The sequence below is a fragment of the Tympanuchus pallidicinctus genome, unplaced genomic scaffold (assembly GCF_026119805.1).
Source record: "Tympanuchus pallidicinctus isolate F22 unplaced genomic scaffold, pur_lepc_1.0 scaffold5, whole genome shotgun sequence".
NCBI classification, from domain to species: domain Eukaryota; kingdom Metazoa; phylum Chordata; class Aves; order Galliformes; family Phasianidae; genus Tympanuchus; species Tympanuchus pallidicinctus.
In genome coordinates this window covers 18,012,284-18,027,219 of record NW_026294769.1, presented here as the reverse complement: position 1 = coordinate 18,027,219, position 14,936 = coordinate 18,012,284, and the positions used below count along the sequence as shown (strand labels likewise).

General features: G+C 39.5%; 1 protein-coding gene and 1 long non-coding RNA gene across 4 annotated transcripts in view; one reads left to right on the top strand and one right to left on the bottom strand.

Annotated features, from left to right (window-relative positions):
- Positions 1-14,913, bottom strand: part of LOC128091172 (uncharacterized) — a 26,024-nt gene extending 11,111 nt beyond the window's left edge. Inside the window, exons 1-2 of one of the 3 annotated variants that reach the window (XR_008211281.1) lie at positions 14,395-14,913; positions 11,131-11,281 (exon numbers count right to left, since the gene is read on the bottom strand). This is a non-coding gene — a long non-coding RNA (uncharacterized LOC128091172). The remainder of the gene's footprint in view (positions 1-11,130; positions 11,282-14,394) is intronic. The other 2 variants (XR_008211279.1, XR_008211280.1) reach the window with 2 other exon arrangements.
- STX17 (syntaxin 17) overlaps positions 14,828-14,936 on the top strand; it is a 32,371-nt gene continuing 32,262 nt past the window's right edge. Inside the window, exon 1 of the mRNA XM_052704154.1 lies at positions 14,828-14,936. The gene's annotated coding sequence lies outside the window, so the exon portion shown is untranslated.

The window sequence follows — 14,936 nt, the reverse complement described above, 5'->3', positions numbered from 1 at the left end:
GCGTCCCCTCAAGCTACTCTGCACCAAGTGTCATTCAACATGTGTTACTCTTCCTGCCTCACACCTTCCATTCATACATCTATAACCATTAATTTGTTGATATCTCTGTTTTATCCTGTGCCTGCACGTAGCCTTTCCTCCATATTCTTGGATTAATGGAGATCCATGGATCAGATATGGCTTTTGTGAGGACAGAACCACTGCCTCAGAGGCACGTAGTACAAGCTGCATTAGCTATACTCCACTGTGAGCCCAGGAAGCCCCAGCTGCCCAGTCTCCATGTTAGCAGCACTGTTTTTAGTTTGGTGCCACCTTTTGCAGATTTTCTAACAATTTATTTTATTTTCTTAGTAAAAACATATGGCAAACAGATGCCTAAGCCGGGCCCCAGCCACCCATTTCTTGTTCCTGCCTTTCCAGAATATCTGGGAAAATTCTGAGGTTTATGCCAATATACACGGAACTTGCAATTTATTTCAAGTGCAACCTCACGCTGACTGGCATGTCATTTTAAAATCAAGTTTCTGTCTCTTTTTTTTTTCATGGGCAACCTTGAAAACATAAATCAGGATTCAAAGATGGTAGCAGCTGGGTATCAATCATAGGAAGCAAGGATGATGTAGAGATCTTCCTTCTCCTTCCCACACACATCTCTAAAAATTCAAAATAAATCAGATTCATCTACAAGTATCAGTTTACCAGTCCCTCTCTTAGGTAACACTTCTGCACAATGGTATGATCATGGCTATGTCTGAGATGAAAGAAGAATGAGCTGTAGTCTTGAAAATGTTAAATCTTGCTCTGCTTAAAAATCACCATTCTCCCCTGGGATTAGAATTTAGCTATTTTGCACATTTCTGCAGTGACCAAGGCAACTATGACACAAGAGAGAGCATGCTCTAAGCCAACATGAAAACATGAAGGCCTTCAGTAGGGCTGTCAGTCCCTGTCATACACATTTTTCCCAGGCACTAACCTTGCTTTATATTGTAATTCTTCTCTCCCCTTTCCCTCACCCTGTGTTCTACTATCCTACAGAAACACATTTAAGATTTATATTGCAGTATGTTTAAACTTATTCTGATTTTCAGAAGTATATTTATATTTATTTTAGAGAAAGTTTATCTTGGTAAGAGGGACCACACACTAATACCAGCATTATTCATTAAGGCTACGATGTCATTAATTTCTCACATGGGAGCTGAAAGCCAAGGAATACTATCTCTGGTTTCCCTCTGCTCTGTCTCTTTCCCAGGATTCACTCACTGCAGAAATGTAAACTTATAACTGGATCTATCTCCCAAGCATGCCCAAGATGTGTCAAGATATGCTTCAGATATCAAATGTCAGAATGTAGATTTATTCACACAATTCAAATGTTTAATTTAGAGGCTATTTAAATGAACAGCCTCTCAAATTAATTGTCATACTCTCTTTTTCCTCACTAAAAATGTTGCCTTTGTGTACAAATGATAAGAATGTTGCAATTCCCTGGATTTTGTTGTTGGTTTTTTTTTTAATTAATATGAAACAATTAATTATTGCTGAATTCTAATTCATCTATGATCTTACCATTTCAGGGACATGCAGTGGAAGTGCAGACATACACTGAATGAAATTGTTCTGAAACAGTGTGTTGTCAGGAGCTCCTATGAGCTCTGGGACCATAGTCCACCTCAGAAATGATTTACAGGTATCCTATATTTTACATCAAAATTATCTAGGGGAAGGAGAGAGAGAAAAATATAAAACAACTAAGTCAATGCCAAATAGATTTGTGAATTGTACACGATTTCCAAGAGATGTTTCTTTTCCTCCTGCACAACTTTTAGCAATGCAAAATGTTGCTTACAAATAAAGGATTCAATTTTCTTGTCCATAGGGAGAAACGGCTAAAGAAAGAAGTCTCTGCAGATCTCTCTGCAATGAATGAGAGACTGAAGTTTCTCCTTATGGCTCGTGTCCCAGACTCTGTTGTCAGCTGCTAATCCATTTCCACTGCACTCTCTTGGTATCATGCTCCTTCATTTGCCTCAATGCTCCTAGTTGATGTTTTATTATTGATTATTTGTTGCTAGTTTTGCGTGTGAGCAAAGCATTTGGTAGCTTGTCTTTAGTGCCCTTGTGGGGCAGCTGCAGACCAAAGGTGTTAGAAGCCACTTGGAGCAGAAGAAATTCTATGCTCCCCTGTCAGTAAGTGGCTGCATTGTGAGTCCCTTCATCCTGCACCAATTTCTGTTTCACCCCGAAATGATTGTACATCTCTGCCTACAGACCCACAAGGAACACAGAAGAAATGTGACTGGAAAATAATTTGATTTCTGGCTTAATTCAATGAAACAGTTGTAGTGATTTCTAAAATGTAGGGATTTTTTTTTTTCCTGGAATCAGTGTTTGAAGAAAACAGATTGCCGTCACGTGCATTGAAAATGGCATTTAACAGTGACTTTATCATATGGACTGGAATATTAGCAGATACATTATGTGCAGAAATGTAACACGTTTCACCTTCTCCATCTAATCCGAGAAGTTCTTATTTTCCAGCCACCCACTTGGGCATGCAGTTATTCATTCGGTACAAAAATGAACTGCACCTGAAATATATTCAGATTATTGTAGAATTGCCTCCACCTTGCTGCCACAATTGTCAAGGTAAAAATATCTGTCTCTTTCTCAAGAGATAGATGGTGATAATACAGAAATGCTTCTACTCTCAAGGTGCCTGTACTAATACAAGGAGTCAATTCTATTTAAAAATAAATTCACACTTCAGCAATTGCTATACTTGATGCATGCATTTCACACACACGCATATACAATGTTGGAAAAGTTATTTACCTGTAATCACACATTCAGAAGTTAGGAAATAAAAGAGCCAAAAAATGTTCCATGCTTGAGAAAACTTATTTTCTGCTTTTATGTGGTAGTATTATGATACATTGTTAATTATATGAATACGCGCTGCTTCACCTCAGCAATTTGCCTTGTTTAATCCAAAGAACACCTTTTCCTCTTCAAATTTTCTACTTGAGCCACCAGTGCCATCAGCCCCCATAGCATTGCTGGGAGTTGGAACTAGATGATCTTGGAGGTCCCTTCCAATGCAAGCCATTCTATGTTTCTATGATTTAATATCGCCTTTGGCCCAGTTTTCTCAGCAAACAAAGCTTCCAGTGTTGTGCTATCTTTCTGTGCCTCAGTCCACTACTGAGCATTTTTGAACCCATGGGCTGATTTCAACCAAATCTGACAGGAAAGCTGAGGTTTAGGAAGGAAATCTCACTGGTGTCCCATAATAGCTGGGGAAATTAGCAATCCCCTACTGAAGTAAAGCCTGAAGCACGAACCTTGGCACAAAGCCTCCAGGCAGCCCAGCCATGAGGCAGCCATACTTTGGAAGCCGGCCTTCCCTCACGTTGCAGCATGCACAGCTGCCCACCAAAGCCCTCATACGGCTTCTCCCTTCTGAGCACTTCTGTTTAAAAATTGTTTAGACACCAGCAGTGCCCTGGGCGCAGTACCCAGGAGGGTGATGGTGGGGATTATACTTCTTACTGCTGGCATCAACTTGTATGAGGGCTGGTCTGAAAACAATGCATCCTGTTTTCTTACAATGGCCCACGACATCAGAGGTGGATGTTGGTGGCATGGCAGTAGAAGTTGAACCTTCCTGCCAATGCCCCGTTACACGTTATTGCTGTGAGACAGATGGCAGCAGAGGGGCAGTCTGCCTCAACAGCATCTGACATGGAAGTGCAGATGAAGCGAAAGTGTGGAGCTGAATTCCTCCATTGACATTCATTGACACTTGCTGAACATCTATGGAGACCAAACAGTGGATGTGGTCAAGAAAAGTGAAGCACTGGGTCATCTCTGTTGGTGCAAATGTTTACTACCGCAGCATACAGGCTATTGTTCACCACAGGTGAAAATGCATAGCTAATGGTGGTGACTGTGTAGAAAATGAGTGTTTTGTAGCTGAGAATTTGCACTATTAAATGCTGTTATTGTACTCTTTGTATCTGTGGTAGTTTGGTAGCATGGAAATAAACAGCAGGCATTACTTTCAGAACAACTTAGGAACATAGGAGAAATTAGCCTCTTTTTTCTTCTTTTTCTTGCTGCTTTCATTGCCCTCATCATCTTGCTTTGGTCTGCCTGACTATAGTTTTCCCCTGCCTTGCACACTCCATTTGTCATTAAAACTCCCCTTCTAAGGTAAACGTTTGGGCTGTGCCATTTACATTTGCAGCCCGGAAACCTGTGGTAAAAATTCTCCATTCAAGGCACGTCAGGGCAATTTCAGTATTAGGTGATAAAAAATTCCCCTTCTTCCTATGCACACAAGTCACCCTTCAGTCAATGTTTCCAAAATCATCCAGTCTCTAAGATAATACAGCTGGGTCACAAATCACAGCTACTATGCTTGTGTCAAAAAATATAATATGTAATAATAATAAAATAATATAATATATAATAAATATAAAAATGTAATATATATAAATCAGCACACTATCACAGAGTTCCCCAGACATTGCTGCTAAACATGGATCTTGGACAACATATTGTAATTTTGCTAAATACTGCCAATACAGATGTTTGTGCAGTGGAAGGAAATGGATTAAATCCTAGTGTTCTTTTTATTCAAACACTGCTTCCATTTTCTCTCAAAAGATAGAGGTGTAAAAGCACATGGTTGGTAACCTCTGGTGTATTCATAATTGCCATATGTGTCACATGTGCGCACATTTTCACATCAGTTTTGCTGAATGAGCTTTTACTGCCACTCTTCATCACTAAAAATGGGCTTGTTTAGCTTGAAGAAGAGAAGGCTGTGGAGAGACGTCATTACAGCCTTCTGGTTCTTGAAGGGAGCTTACAAGCAGGAGGGGGACTGACTTTTTAGAGTCTGATAGTGATAGGGCAACAGGTAATGGCTTTAAACTCCAATGGGGAAATTTAGATTAAATATTAAGAAGAAATTTTTGCTCAGAGGGCGGAGCTGTGGTGCCCCATCCCTGGAGGTACTTGGGGCCAGGCTGGATGGGGCCCTGGGTAGCTGAGCTGGTGGGGGTCAGCCCACAGCAGGGAAGTGGACTAGATCATCTTTAAGGTCCCCTCCAACCTAAGGCATTCTATCATTCTATGAAAATCACTAAATGCAGGCAGTGAAAAACTACAATGTCTTTAAAACATGTTCATTCAGCACTACCTGTAATACATCTCAACAAATCTGCTTGTGCATCCAACTCACCTCCTAAGAACAAACATGCCCTCATTTTGTAAAATTCCCAGTCTTAATTGCCTCGCAGAATGACCACCTCTTTTTATTTCTTCTCTCTCTCTACTGTTTCAGAGTTCTGATTTGCTGGTTCAGTTCACATCCACATGCACTCTGTGACACATAACACTGTGCTTTAGCAGAAAATTACTAACGAAGGGCTGAAGCAAGACTGGACATCACATTAGAGAAGAAACACTACTAAAACTACAGTACCAATCTCCGAAGTATAGCAAAAAAAAAAAAAAAAGAATTTAAACTTTGAAGTACAACTCTGCCTTGTAACTAAGATAAGATATTTTGTTTGACTTTCAGTAAGTCAACACTGAAATATGACATTTTAAAAATCTTTTTAAAGTCAAATCCTGGTGACACTGAAATCAATAACTTACTTTGATAAAATGTGACTATTATCTGAGAAATTCATATTACAAATTATTTGTTTTAAAACCTAACAGCTGCACTCCTCTGGCCTTTAAAAATTAAACACTAAATTGATAAAAATACTACTTAATGTAGGTTGGCATGCTATTGCTTCCAACGTCTCTTTATAACTTCCAAATCCATAAAAGAATTAAAAAATAACTTGATATAATCATGTACATCTAAGGAAAATCTATCACTTTGCACTAAAATTTTTACTTTTCATACAAGTCTTCTTGAGAAGTGCTGCTAGTTTTGTCACATAGAGCTACTATGTGCTCTTTGCAAGTTACTTCAAGAGCAACTGGGTAGATAGAGCAAGATTCTATGATAACTGCCACCTGTGAAGGAAAAATAGACCAAACAGCAAGTTTCAAAATTTACTGCCAGTCTTATCTCCTAAAAAGTCTGATGAGGTAACAGTCATGATGCTGAGAGTACAATCAAAGGTATATTGGATAGATGTGTTTGTTGAATGGGTCCAGAAAGTCTAGGGCAGTGCTGCAAAGAGAGTTAGAACATTACTTCCCACCTGGAACTGATAATACAAACAGAGGCAGTGGAAAGCATCATTCCCTTGCAATTCATGGACAGACCTATGGCACTGACTGGAATTAAGCTCCGTCAGAAAAATAGCCTTAGATGTATAACACATTTCTGCATTTCATGCAACACACACCAGCATGTTTGGATTAGGTGATCTTAGTGGTTTCTTCCAACTTTAATGATTCTATGCTATCTCAGCATTTTCAAATGAAGAGTTTTGGTGACTTACATACAACATTGGCACGGTGGTCACCAGCTTCATCTGAGTGTCCTTTGCTTCAGGTCTTGGTAGCTGTGAATGTCCATCTTTAACACCTCTTCCTCTCCTTACAGTACTGATATCACTGCTACATGTTATTATGAGTGCTTTTAGCACTGCTGCAGGGCTCCTAGGTCTGTCAGAGAGCAACATAGACAGGGCATTTGGACAGTGGAAAAGGTAGAGCTTTGAGGATGAGTCTCACATACTGGAATAGAGGTTGGGAAAGGACAAGGAGGTGACCTGCTGAGGTACTGGATCCCCCCTCCTCTAGTACTTCACTGTATCACTTGGGAAAATGATGACAAGGATTGCTATTGAAGAAGAGACACAGCAAGAGACTGGACAAGTCAGAAATCAGTATAGTCATGAAGAAATAAAATTAATAATAAAAATCTAAGAAAAAGAGCTACATTAAAAATTCCTACTTTGAAGAATACCTAAGAGATCTAAGAAACTACTTGTAAAAGAAAGTTGCATAGCAGACTTTGTGCTTAGAACCACAGAAATGATGTCTTAGTTTCTTTTGAGGCCTGAGGCGTTTAAGAACTGTTTTGTATTCATCACCTCCATCCTATTCACTTTGGAATTGCTGTCCAACTCAAGAGGTGACCCTCAAGATAAAGCAGTTAGACACACTGAAAATGGGATCTGATAGGATTAGTCAAATGATGCCATTGCTATGCAAAGTTGCCAAATACAGCCACACACCAATTGAAGGGCTTTTGCCCAGTGATTCACCCATCTGTGACTGTTGTAGAAGATCCACTCATAAATGATTGAAATCCATCCTGTGGACAGATTTGCCACTTGGATTTAAAATTGCTAAAATAACTCATACTACACCAGCCAAGCATTAAGTTAATGCCCTCTTAAGCTTTTGCACACAAAGCAAATATCTCTGTTCACAGTACCTCACAGAACATTAATCCAATTACTATTTCTGAGGTGAGAAATGAAGCAATTTTAGTCATACTTCAGGGTTTAATTCAAATTATAATAATGGTATTTTAAAAATAAACATCTTTAACTAAAAATTGTTTTCCCCACAAGATTATGGTTTTTTTGTTGTTTGATGGATGACTATAACAGTAAGAAATCAGCATTTTAATGGCTCACCTAAATACTACACAAAGATGTAAATATTCAGTGTAATGTGCAGGAAATTAGTAGTAGCATTAGCAGTAATGGGACTTGCATGGCTAATTCTCCACATAGCTGGCTGAACATGTCTCCCAAAGTACCCATCAAGAAATACAAACTTTCAATTACATTTTAAACTAAAATAGGCTTTAGAGGCTTTCTTTCTTTCTCTAAGCTCAGTCTCAGTAAGACTGAAGTTCAGCGCTTCACAATGTTACTGCTTTATTAAAAGTAAATAGAGTAAGATTCAAACATTAAAGAAGAATAATTAAAAAAAAAACCACTGACAGAATACCCTCACTGGAGATCTAAGTCTCTTTGGATCATGTATATTCGTTTATGCAGCATCTTCACTCCATGGTTGCAGTACTTGAGAACTTCACAGCTTCAGTGTATAAAAGACACTCCCTGCGAGGTAGGAAGTGAAAAGATAACTTTGCAATGGACTTGATATCCTTCACCTCTGCACCTTTGCACCTTTGACACTAAACCATACTTCATTTCGAGAAATGCTGATGAGCACCTCTGCAGCAAAACAACCTAGCAAGGCAGAAAGAAACAAGTTTGACATCTGAACCTAAGCCATTTATATTATGTCAGCATTTCAACTTGTGGTTTAGACCTACCAAGAAGGAGACATTGATGGAGTTAATTGTAAATGACTGTCTTCCTTTTCTGTGTCTTTCAGAGAAAAGGGTCTGACTTCTGCCATGAGCAGCTTACACTTTTCAAGATAATACCAGCAAGCATCACTGTAAAGATCTAGGTCATATGGGGTTCCCTAGATAGAAAGAAACTGACGGTTAGTAGAAGATGTGTAAGACAGAAATAAAGCAGTGCAGGACCAAACAGGGCTCTGATTTGATAAATTATATTTTATGACTTATTAAGATGATGTTTCAGTTACATTTAAGATTGGACACCACTTGCCACATATTAGAAATGACAGCTACATTCTAGTAAGAGATGTTGTAGTCACTTGACATTCCTGCTCTTCACTTCTGACTCACCCTGCCTCCTTCTAGTGTGAATTTCTTGTCTGTGAGTGAAAAGACTTATCTGTAGAATTTCACTATTTATTATGCAGCTTTCAATCATTTTCAGTGCACCTCTGGACAGTTCTTAAGCTACGTAGACAGCCATTGAGTAGCCAAGTAACACCTTGGGGTTACAGCAGAGACTTCCAGGAGAACTTTTCAGACACAGTTAAAAAACAAACAAAAAAGGTGAAATGTATCAAATGATAGGAAGTATTAGGAAAACAACAGACAACGAGGCAAAAATACAACTGCAAGATTGAATAAATCTGTCTTACGCAAACAAAATAAATACAGCGTGCAGTTCTGTTTCCCTCATCTAAAATAAATAAGAAAATAAAATAAAACAGTAATATCAAAACTGGAAAAGGCCCAAAGAAATAAACCAAAAAGGATGATAAAATATATATACTAATGTGTCCAGAAGGAGTGGTTGGAAAAGCCAGGATATTTCAGGCTCCCAGAATGACAACTAAGGGCAGAAATGAGATCTACCTGATACTGAATAGCATGGAGAGGGTAGACTGGAATCATTTGCCAGAAAGAGTTAGGTTAGTAATGCACAGGGTAGCAAATGTGTGAAAATCCTTGTCAGAGAGCTCTGTGGCTGAAAGAACTCTATTTCATCTGCAGGGAAGACTGGGTGAACACATGAAACAGGCACGCACAGGAGTTAACGGGGAAACAAAGCACACCTGGTTCACGATACCCGAAATGTAAAAAAAAAGTCAAAGGCTGGAGAATGTTGCCTTATTCTTCCTTTCCCCTCATTATGAACTTGTGAGCACTCCTGAAGACAATACAAAGCTAGATGGCATACAAGGCCCTTGTACAAAGATTAATTAAGGTGGGAAATTAACTGGGAAATTCCTGATTAACTTAAGATTCTACTTGAAGACTGACACAGATTTTAAATCAAAAACAATCTAATAAACTTTTTATCTCCACAAAAAAGAATTTCCAGGAAATGTTTTCCAGGGAATGGTTTTAAACTGAGACAGGGGAGGTTTAGGTTAGATATGAGGAGGAAGTTTTTCACACAGAGGGTGGTGACACACTGGAACAGGTTGCCCAAGGAGGCTGTGGATGCCCCATCCCTGGAGGCATTCCAGGCCAGGCTGGATGTGGCTCTGGGCAGCCTGGTCTGGTGGTTGGTGACCCTGCACATAGCAGGGGGGTTGGAACCAGGTGATCATTGTGGTGCTTTTCAACCCAGGCCATTCTGTGATTCTACGATTCTACGAAATGTCCCATAATCCAAACTAGCCAGGCTAAACCCCTATTCACCTCTTCTCTGATCAAGAACAACCTTCTTGGCAGAGCTAAACAATGTACTGTCCTTCTGATTATCTGGTAAGAGGGAGGAGATGAAGCAAAGAAGGCAGAGACTACTCCAGAAGTCTTAAAAGACTTCAAATCAGTCAGTGAAAAATGTGGATTTTCTACTTTTTAATTTATTCCTAAAATTCCCTGGAATTTTTATTAACCAGACTATTGTTCATATCTGCATGCGTTAGAGAAGCAGCAGGATCAGAATTACTTTTCTAATGAAGAAAGAAAAATTAAAAATGCTTCAAAAGCATTTTAATCAAATCTGTTTATGAATGCAAGCCCATGATGTGACACCTCTGGTCTGAAGTTAAAAGGCATTCTGAATACCTCTCCCAAGCCTGAATAGTTTTACAGAATAAATGTTTACTAGTAAGTATGGTGGATGAATTGTAAAAACAAATATTTGCTCAGCTGATTCACCATCTTCTTTTTTTTTTTTTTTTCCTGACTATGGTTTGTATCTTCTTGCATTCAGAAATGTTATGATCTGGATGATGAATGAAATCTTTACCATGATAAATTTTACCACTGACTTGAAAGGCACTAAGATTTGATACAGAATTTCTAAGGTCTTACATGAATGAACATTTACTTCACTTGCTAAAAGTGTCTTGCGTGGAAACTCCTTTTTCAATTAGGGTGATTTGTAGGGATTTGTCTTGAGCTGATACTGACTTAGGTCAACCCTATAACAACAGACAAATGGGCGCAAAACACAATCCTGCTAAACAATTTTTAATCAAATTGGTTCAACCTTCTCCTGCAGTAAAGTAAAACTGCTTATGTGACCTTCCAAGTGAAACCAAGAATATTAGACATATCACTGCTGTAATGAAAGCTGATCGTTAGTTTTAAGGGTGAGAATGCTCCTACAGATCCAGTGGCAATGAGAAAGTGTTGGGAAAAAAGGATGGGTCTTCATTAAATTGCAGTCATGTGGCAGTTTTCAGCTACAAATCTGGCAGTACTTTTTTTTTTGAAATTGTGTCTCTTTTGGTTATGCCTGTTGGTGGACTGCTGGGAAGCACGGGAGGAGCTCTGCCATTTCAGGCTCCCCAGGCAAAGCACTGTACGTGTGTTCCAGGAATGCCCTAGGTGTGAGATCTCACCAGCAGCCGATGCTCTTGTCAGCAGGGAAATTCTGCCGTGGTCCAGGTGTTGTGGGTAGTTTCTGTAGCCACTAACTTTCCTGAGTGATTGTTTCTGGGGCAGCTGCTGTAAACCGTACATGGAAATCACAGTGTGAGACTTGCCAATATGCTGGAAAAGACAAAAATAACCTATGTGAGCCGGAGGAAATGTTTATCTCCAAATAAAAGCTGCTTTAAAGTGCTAATAGATTTCTCTCTTCCTTTCATACTCAATTCAGTGTAATTGTTTTGATGAATATATTAATGTACAGTAAACCTCTTCTGCTTCATTATCATTTGGGGGACCTTTCTGCAATATCATACAGGTGATTCTCAACCAAATGTGAATTGGTTTTGAAGCAAATTACACTAAAATGCATTGTATCAGATTTCTACCAATCCCAAAGCTATACCACAGCTTTTGTTAACAGTAGCTAACATCTTCCCCTCAAATCAACACACAGGATTTTATTTAGATCATGAAGACAGTTTCAGAAAATGCTGCCACATATTCCTCAAGAAATCAAGAAACGAAGAATCACTGAAAAAGTTTGGTTTTGTCAGGGAAGTATGTTAGAAGAAGATCTCAATTTGAACCATGTTGCGCTCCTTAAAGACTGTGGGAGAGAGCAATGTTGGCTCAGTTGTAAAGACTGTTTTCCATGACACAATGGAAGCTTTATTACCAGCTCTTGCCAGCACAAGTCTTTTGATAGAGAAAACAGTGTATCTGTAATAACAATGCATTAAAAAGGCAACAGAATGTTGAAATGCTCTACTGGAAAAATATCTATCTTTGGGAACATAATGTAAGTATCTGGGAAGTTCTGTGTTTATTGAGTAATGCTGAAATGCCATCCCTAGAATGAGTTATCTCAGAGACTGCACATAAAGGAAAGATTGCTGAGCACAGAGCAGTAAGACTAAGTGAAGAAACCATATTAAATGAATCGCTTATCTGGATCCTGCCTCTCAATTCATATATTAGAGGACTAAGAACAAACTTGTGGAAGCTCTTCCTCAGTTGGATGTGCAGCTGTTCTCTACTCTCCTAGGAGTCTTCATGATCATTTTTCTTCATTGACGATACAGAACAGCTTCTCTGATAACTCAATGAGAATACATAGTCATCAGATCTACAAGAGGCCCTACAAAACTGACCACAGACATGCAATACAAGTTTGAGTCTGCCTGTAATTCAGCAAGTCCACCTCCATCTGCACTTGACAATTTTTCTGAGGTATCTTTTGCCATCAGAGGTAGTATTTTCCCAGACCTGAAGGTGGAACTCTTGTTCCTTTGAAGATCTCTATATGATTGTCATAGCATTTTGCATTGTCATTTCTTTTCCTTGAAGAAGTACAGAATTCTAGGAAGTCACTGCTTGGTTGTCTGGGAGATCACATTAACAACAGTAGCAAAACTGGACAGTCAGGTTTGAACTTTGTGAGCACAATGAGATGTGCAAGGAGCTCTTCAGACAATGCCTGTCTGCACTCATAAAAAAAAAAAATCTTTCTTTTTGGAAACATCCTTGATATCCTATTCCTTCTTTTGCTGCCACATACGTAGATTTCTTGGTCTTCTTCTGGAGCCAAGGCATTTAAGGACAGAAAAGGCAGAGTATAACTTCATAGTCATAACATCACCACATCAGACTGCACAGAATATCTGCCTATATATTTTGCATCAAAACTTCCACTTTGTGTCCTTAATCTACAGTATATCTTTGGGGAAAAAAAAAAAAACCACAAAAAAACAATCCAATTGCATTTGATGTTCCTCTAGGTTTGTTTTAGAGTATTAGCAAAAGCTTTATTCTGGGAGTTCATGTCCCATTATGTACCATAATGCCCAGACTCCTGTCGGTGGTGCCTCATGCCAGTCACTCTCCTTCAGATTCCAAGGGTGGCTCTGAGGCCTTATTTTGAATGTCAGCCTTCAAGTGGACTGTCTTAAGAATATTTTTACAAATGACATTAACATTACTCACTGTTACTACTATTTACAACAGCAGTCGTAACTTTGTAATTTGTAATTCTGTATTTTTGTCTAAGTCATTGCTAATAGCACCAAGCCAAGAAGAAGCTTCCCCAAAACACATCCATATGATAAAACTTCATTTACAGTCACTTCTCTTGAGAGCTCCCAGTTGAATCAGTTTTTAATGCACTTGCAATGAACTACAGACTTAGTCTATGCTGTATTTGTGAAAACGGCATACAGTTCTAACTTAGATGAAACCTATTAAATCAACACTATTACCTTTATGAACTAAAATTATACTCAAGTGTATTTAATCTAATCTTTTCCATAAAAGTGTATTCAGCAGCATTTAATTATGTGTATTTAATGACTGCACCCCAGATCAGCACTTCCATGTTTCTTCCAGAGTACCCATATCAAACCGGTTATGCTATGCCAGATCAAATTATCTTTACCATTTTTTAAATATATAAGCAGTGTAAACATTTTTAGTACTTTTTTTTGTACTTTAGCACTCTCCAGCCATGTTGTGAACAACAGAACTAATTAAGGCTATGGATTCTGTGGATTTGGATTCTTTAGCCCCTAAACAATTTTAATTGCAGTAACTATGATTTCCTCTTCATGTGCCCTACAACAATCACATCTATTACTCTGGAATGATGTGTATGCAAAGTGGATGGCTGATATACAAGTACTGAATGATCGCTGCTAGGAAGAATATGTAGGAACTGATGTTCTTGCCTGCTTTTCTCTGGCTGAGGAAACAAATTTAGGTTTAAATTCCAATTTCCACAAAACTTAAATAAGCAGAATAACTTTCTCCAAACTACATCACAACTAGTCCAAGGGATATGGAATGACAGACAGATGGACAGATAACATAAAGCTTGTTTAGAACATAAAAATCAACTTAAACTCGTCAGTTCTCTCAGTACAATTGAGGACAGTTAAAAAATGTTCTATGCCAATAGTGGCACTGCATCCTCATTAATTGTTGCTATAGAGATATTGTCAGATAGCCAGATAGTTCAACTAACAGATAGTTATCTCTATTGAGAGGTGGCAAAATGACCAGAAGTGACAGCAGGCTGCCCTTGGATATTTGCTGTGTAAGTGAAACCTGTGCTGTCAGTACACCTACATAGAGGAGCAGCTCTGCTAGCCAGAGGTTGGAATACTGGGATAGCAACTGATTATCTGTGCAAGATACAAACAGAATTCACTTATTTTCAAATTAGAATTTTCATTACTTACTTTCTGAATAATGTAAGCAAAGAAGGACTCGGCGACAGGGGAGTAGAATCTCACCGGTATGACCTGGGCTGCTTTTGTCCCATCCTAAGGAGAGCTTCAAAAACGGGAAAGGGTCTGGAGGGCAAGATGTATGAAGAACAGTTGAGGTCCCTTCATTGGCTCGGCGCAGAGCAGAGGAGCTGAGGGGAGGCCTGATGGCGGCTGCAGCTCCTCACAGGGAGCGGAGGGGCAGCGCTGAGCTCTGCTCTGTGTGACAGAGACAGGGAACGGCATGGAGCTGCGTCAGGGGAGGGCAGCTGGGGGTCAGGGAAAGGGGCTGCAGCACAGGGCGGTGGGCATGGAACGGGCTGCACAGGGCTGTGGGCACGGCCCCGAGGGCTGGAGTTCATGGAGCGTCTGGACATGATCTCAGACACAAGGTTTGTATGTGTGTATGTGTGTATGCGTATGTGTGTATGCGTATGTGTGCGTCACGCGGAGCCCGCAACGCACCGCCAAGGAGGAGCGCAGCGTGGCCGCATCCCAGGCACGGCCGCCACTTG